This window comes from Seriola aureovittata, chromosome 21, assembly GCF_021018895.1.
Source record: "Seriola aureovittata isolate HTS-2021-v1 ecotype China chromosome 21, ASM2101889v1, whole genome shotgun sequence".
In the NCBI taxonomy this organism is placed as follows: domain Eukaryota; kingdom Metazoa; phylum Chordata; class Actinopteri; order Carangiformes; family Carangidae; genus Seriola; species Seriola aureovittata.
In genome coordinates, this window is record NC_079384.1 from 13591042 (window position 1) to 13598253 (window position 7212).

Below are 7212 nucleotides of genomic sequence, written 5' to 3' on the forward strand. Positions count from 1 at the left end.
GAAACAGCTGTGAATATCAACATACTGTATGATCAGCCAAGGAAACATCGTAGATACAGAGCTATATGTTTGAGCCTCAGTCAGACGCAGACTCAGGAGTTTTTGGGGAGTTTATTGTGCACGAAAACCGGCGAATAGAAGATGTATCAGCACGGTAAGCATAGTTAATTGGTTATGTTGTTTGTAAGGTTGTAACTGGCAGTGGCTGTGTTAATGCAAACTTTCTGCAATGACAAGGTTTCAGTCACTGGTGAAGGAGCAGAGAGTATCATGATGGTTATTGTTTGAGGAAACATTGATGAGACACAGCTACATGTTTGACCCTCAGTCAGACCCTGACTCAGATGAGGAGTGTGTTGGCTAGCAGACATATCAGAACGGTTAGCGTAGTTAGCATCTTTTAGTGCTGTTGTTAGCTCGCAACTGACAGTGGCTGACACAGTGTTAGTGGTTGTGCTAATGCAAACTGTTGCTCTCTGCACTGACTAGATTTTGCGTTTACTTTGTATGCCCCTTTTTCCCTGCAAGATGAAGGGATTGGTTCCTTAGTTATATGACGTACGAAACCCTGGTTGTCTGAATCCGTGTTTATGAGACTGTCATTGGTTCACTGTAGTTTCAAGATGGAAATACTCCGTCATGGTGTTGACTGCTTATTTCGATCAGTAGTGGGAAGTTGTTAACATCGACAAAGCATTGGACTTTTAACATGGGACTGCTGTTCATTTCAGTTCGAAATAATTGGGCATTAACCAGGCGAACAAGAGGTTCTATTGAGTTGCATTATGGGAAAAAAGCTTTGTAGTTTGACCCATACTGACAAAAAATGCAAACCCCCTGCTATGTCGATTTTGACCCCTTTATTTTTTTCAAATCTGGCATTTGCAAGTCCCCCAACTTTATGGAAGTACAATACTGAATTGCAGTAGTGTCCCTTTGAGATGAGTTACACTCCCCAATGTCTGTTTTCTTGTTCTCTGTCTGACAGTCGATTTCTTGTTGAGACTAAAAATCTCAGAAAATGCATCTTTTGTAGTTTGTGCCAAGGCCTTATTATCTTTAACCCAATTATATTGTGCTTCGCTGAATGGAGCTTTCAATTTCCAAGAATTTTTCTGAGTGTGTTTGTTCCAGTCAAGATTTGAAGGCAATGTGAGAGGTTCTGTTCCATGCTGGCCAACCTCAATCATTTCATTCCTTGTTATTGCTCATAGTGAGCAAAATGTACACCCACCTCTCTTGCTTTCTTTCAGTCCATCCTTATAAAACGTTGACATACTCTTTAGCTTCTTAACCTGCTTTTTCACTCTGGTTGAGGTTTGAAAAGAGATTCCCTCAGTTAGTAGAACTTATTTTTTTACCACCATACACCTGCAGTATCATCTTAATAACCTCTGATATTTAGTTGTTCTCCTGCAGCGATTGAGGTCTATAAAACCCATCCAAATGTCTCCTCCATATTGACTCATTCTGGCAGCAGTTGTTGCACTCACACAAAAAAACTCTTGAACCTCTGACTCAGTCTGAGCAACCATGGTGAAGAATTGGAAAGCTGAGCCATAAAGGTCCACTATATGTAGAGAGAAGAGTAGATTGAGCCATTCAGGGCTCTGCGGCCTCAGACTGTTTGATCCTGAACTGCTCATATGACTCCTGAGATTTCTCTTAGGAGGCTCACATAAGGCTTGGTGAAAGCAGCCACATCTATCGCCACTGTTGTACTTGCCCGAAAATGTGATTCTATTCTGGGTATAACAACTAATAGTGATAAAATGAAGGACTGTAAGATAAGAAAGCCATTATTAGCGAGTCAGTATTATCTATTTTGACTCGGTTTTTACACTGAGACTGCAAAAACCTCATTTATAAAAAAAATGTTGGACCAGCACAAGCATTGACGAATTAGAATAAGAGAATGAGAGAATCATGTTCACTTTGGCATGACTGATATTCTTCCCCTGTCTTCAAACATTGTAGATGTCATAATAGAAACGACGATAAGATAGAAAGTTTCACAGATGATAAATGCTGTGTTCTCTTTTGTCTTATCTGCTACAAAAGCCAAACATTTGGAGTCCATGTGATGATAGAGGCTTTTGTTAATACAAATATTCATGGCGCTGACGTTTATGCCAAAAAAAAAGAAAAAAAGAAAAAGAGAAAGTCTTTGAGTTGATGGCAATAAATGGAAAGAAAAAGAGACGATACAGACTCTAATAAATTTGTTTTTCTGCACCAATAAGAAGAGGGCAATATCCATGTTATACATCTTCTTTAAAAAATTATGCTTTTACACACCTAAATTACATTACTGCTGATTTTAATTTGTTTTATAATAATGAACCACATCCTGCTTTTCCTCGTTGGCTGATATCAAATAGAAAAACTTTAGTCATTGCTCCTTTTTCCTCATTTAATTTTTAAGTTAGAAAATTAAATGTCTAAATTGGGGTCATTGTAACCTTTGAAATTTTTTATTAAGTGTCCAATCATCAAACTTGTATTTTCTGTCTTCATTCATAGGATGAGATAAGTATAAAAAACAAATTCCTCTCTTCAAATTGACATCACTGAAAGGATTTGAGATATTTTCCCTGTAAAATTGGTATAAATACGGCTTAAGTCCAGTCACAGCAATAGAAACTAATACTCCAAAGCTTCCTCAAGCTTAACCAAAGTCTATAACTTTATCAGCATGTTTGAGTGAGAGCCATGAAGTATTATAGGAGACTGATCAGAAGGGACTCCCTTTGGTTTCTGTGGCTGCCGGATTGTCCAGTTTAAAATGATCTGTCTTGGGAATAGCAGACTCTGTGTGAGACTCCATTGCACAAGTTGCAGTGACCCGTGGGACATGAGGGATGTAAAAATGTAAATCTACTTTATAAAAAAATGCAGAGAAGGAGCAGAAGTTATTATACATATATGGGTTGATACAACTTTGCCATTAGTAAAACCACTGTATAAAAACCTTGGTTATTTTTTTTCAAAATGCTTTAAAGAACGTATTTTTTTCCCTGTTAATAGTACGAATTGTTCAGATAATATATTTTTGCTCTGCTGTAAAAAATAAGGCAGATGCATGTGCTCCTTTTTTTCTATAGACTTTTGGCATTCAATAGATGTTGCATCAGCTGAAGTTAATGCTACAGTATTTGGAGTGATAGCAATCCTCAAGAAGCAAAGAAAAGGATTTCAGAATGTAGAGGACTGGTGTAGATAAAAAGTGACCCTGAAATAAGTTACACTCCTGTTAACTATTCGAGCAGAACGTTAGATAGAGCATGACTAACAGTCTACAGCCACGCTATGGCTTGCATTAGATTAAGGTGGTCCGACCCAGGATACTATGGCGCAGTCCACATCGTGTTCACTGAGTGATGGCAGAGCCAATCGAAATCTAAAATTATGTTTCCTGTTGCGCCCCTGCCATGATTGGAGTTAGAGCATATAGGTTAGGTTAGGTTATGTCAGGTGTAGCACAGATAATTGGTGAGGGTTAGGGCTAAGGTTTGGTTCAGAATTAGGTAAAGCGAAACACATATCGACAGGGAAACGGTCTTCAACACAACAGCGGTGACTCCAACATCCTACGTTTGTTAGTGTTATATTCAGTCAGGGAGGTTTAGTCTTAGTCATATTCGCTCTTGCTCTGTCAGCTTGCAAATGCATGAGTGCTTGATTCAGCACAGTTGGCTACAACCACCACTAACAGCCGTGCTACTGGCGCTGTTAGGCTGTATTTAGGCAGAGCAGTGCTTTGAGCTAAAATGACAATGCTACCATGCTGATAGTTAGAACTTATAATGTTTATAATATCTTTCTTTATTTTATTTTAACATATTGGCTAAACTTGCTAACAAGCACCTAACACAAAGAACATCTGAGGCTGATGAAAATATCAATTTTTAACATATTGGACATATTGACATTTTTAAATGATGGCACCAACATCTAGATGAAAAGTAAAGGTCACCAAATTTTTTACAATTCTTCCACTGGGGCATATAAATGTGATGAGGTATTCCAGTCTGCCCCAAAGGGATGGACTGACAGGACCTAGAGCCACTAGTGTGGCTAAAAATTGACCCTGAAATAGGCTGTGTCACTGTTAACTATTCAGGCAGAACTCTGAGTAGAAAATAGTCTTAGCACTGTACAAGCACAGCTTTTGGATTGGAAAGGTGACAGGCTTGGGTCTAAGGTTTAAGAGCAGCGATGAGTCAAAGCCAGAGTTGGTGGACAGCTGGCGTGGAGTCAGAATGGAATCAGGGCCAAAGTGGAGTCATAGCCGTATCAGAGCAGAGCTGATGTCTGTGCCAATCTGGCCGAAGGAAGGATCCACGGAAGAGATGGAGCCGAGACTGCGCTGTTGCCAGAGAAATATTTGAGCAAAGCTGGAGCTGATGCCCATTCTGGAGATGTGTAGGAGTTGATGTCAGAGAGGGAGCCTCGCTTTCACTGAGGAAGCAGGAGCTGATGACGAAGAAGATGATGAGTGGAGTCTGAGTTGCGTCAGAGTGGAACCAACCAGATAATTGCTGGAGAGCATTAAAGCTTCTGGAGTCTGTACTGAAGGCAGACAGAGAAGTGGAGTGGGGGAGGAGAACTGAGATGAGAGGTGTAAGAGACTGGGGATTCATGAAAGTTTTCTTTCTCTTTCCATTTTAGTACTTTTCTGATCTTAACAATGTGTTGAATTTAGAAGCAGGGAACAGTGTGAAGCTGATGAAGAAAAAGCATGCTGTCAGTGAATATGTTGAGCTTGGCAAGTGAAGAGGACTGATTTGATATGATGAAAGGGAGCCTGTCACTCTGGCTGGAGACAGAACATTTTGCTATGGACATTTGACAGATTTGCTGGTGGTAGCCACAGAGAATAACATTTTCTTTTCCTTTCTTGCTCTACACTGTCATTTACAGTTCTTATGTTGACCTTAAACTATGCAACTATTTAAGATCAAATCTGTGATGAATTTTATTTTTTCATTGGTCTTAATATCATCAAGATAATACATACCTGAGGATAGCTCTCCTGAATGAAATGCTTCATTGGAGAAGGTGTTGAAGATGGCCCATTGAGGTATCCTGAATTACGTACACATCTTATAACATCTTACAGCATCTTTCTTTTCCAACTTGGTCTCGCTGCAGGTGAAAGCTCTTCATTCATATTTACTTCTGACTTTATTGTATGAAGTCTTTTTATCCTTAAATCCTGCTTTAGTATTTTTACTAATGCAATCAAGGTCTTTAGCCTCTCTCTCGCTGCCTCAGCCTTGTGAACAGCTTCATTCATAATTCTTTCTTTTTGTGATCAGTATAAAGAAAGCCTGATTGTGATTTATGGTATTCAAGGACTTAGTATATTCTGTATGTACACCATACGGTTGTCAGACCCAAACAACTGTTTGCTGCATGGCAAGCTCCTTTGGTTGCGTACAAGTCCGTAATTTAAAACCTCTTCTTAATTGTAGCAGCCATGTTTATAGTTCCCAGCTGTGAGATAGAGCACAGTAAAATGGCTTTTTTGTCATATCATTAATATTTTCTACTTTTTCTCAGCTGTAACATTTGGATGACAATAATTTGGACGATTTAGTGATTGTGAGGGGAATACGAGTTAGCGCACTATTGACTACCGCATAGCACACATCACATAATGAGCACAGTGGGACAACATTGAAAAAATCCTGGAAAGAAATTGTAGCTCAGAGTTCATGGTATGTTCCTACCACATGTATCATTTTTAAACATTTCCTACAAATGTTGTGTTTACTTTAAGAAATGTTCTTTAACTAAATCATCATGCACATTTTTTTTAATTTGTTGTATTTGTTGGGTTTTGTATTGCATCATTTGTTGTGTGCATTTTTCCAAAGGCTTTCTTCAACTGATTTATGTGTATGTAACTGAATATGTTCTTTTAAAATTAGTAACCGGTGACTATAAAAATGAAAAACAGACACATTTCCCCTTTCACTTATCGACCTACTGAATATCATTCCAATGGTTTTAAATGCTGATCATGTGTTGTGCTGATTACAGACTTTCATATCGCTTACACAGGGCTGCTGATTAAATGTCTTGAGAAAACAAGATGTTTTCTAAGAAACAATATCACGTAAAGGAATAGGTTGATATTTTGGGAAATACGCTTATTTGCTTGAGAAGATGAGACGAGAAGATCAACACCATTCTCCTGTTTGTATGTTAAATATCAAGCTACAGCCAGCAGCTGATTAGTTTAGCTTAGAGTAAAGACTTGAAGAGGGGAAAATAGCTGTTTGGCTCTGCCTAGAGGTTAAAAAAATCAGCCTACCAGCATCTAGACAGCTCATTAATTAACACATTATATCTTGTTTCTTTAATCCATTGAAAAAGCAAAGTGTAAAAACTGCAATTTCATGGTTTACAGGGAAATAGCAAAATTACCCCTCGTAAAACGACAAGTAGTTGTTTCATCACTTTGGTTTTTGTACAGATAAAACAAATGTTAATTAGTGAGCTGTAGAGGTGCTTGTGTGTGGATTGTTGTAATATTGGAAAGAGACAGGCTAGCTGTTTGCCTCTGTTGCCGGTCTTTATGCTAAGATAAGATAAGCTAAGCAGCTGCTGGCTGTAGCTTCACATTTAGCAAACAGACATGACAGAGGTATTGATCTTCTCTTTCAAGTATTTCTTCATCTGACATATTAATTTAAAAATCCAGGTTATTCAATCATATTCCTGCATGTCTTTTAAATGTTTATATCTTTGCAGCTTTCTGAACATCTGTCTTAATCTTTAGAAACTCGAAAAAATTCAAGTGGATATTGGTCAGTCCCAGGCAGTCCTCTTTGCTGTAAAGTCCTTTGAGACATGGCTTATATGATGAATAAACGCATCACTAAACCTGACATCACTTATGTAATTTTTCACTCTAAAGTATTAATACACATATTGACATTTGCATTATGTGTAAATGAAAAGTCATCCATTTTAGACCACAGCCTCAGACCTATTACAACTTACAGTCTCTGCCTCCCTTTCTCTCACCACCATCTCCTCTTTTGTTTCATTTTATTGTGACAGTGCGTGTAATAAGTGCTGAAGCGGAGGCACAAATGGAATGGAACCAGTTTGTTTCTTGCGATGATGAGGTGACCATGACTGTGTGATGGGTCAGATTGGAAATTTAGCCAGGCCACCATGGAAGGTAATTGTTTTCCA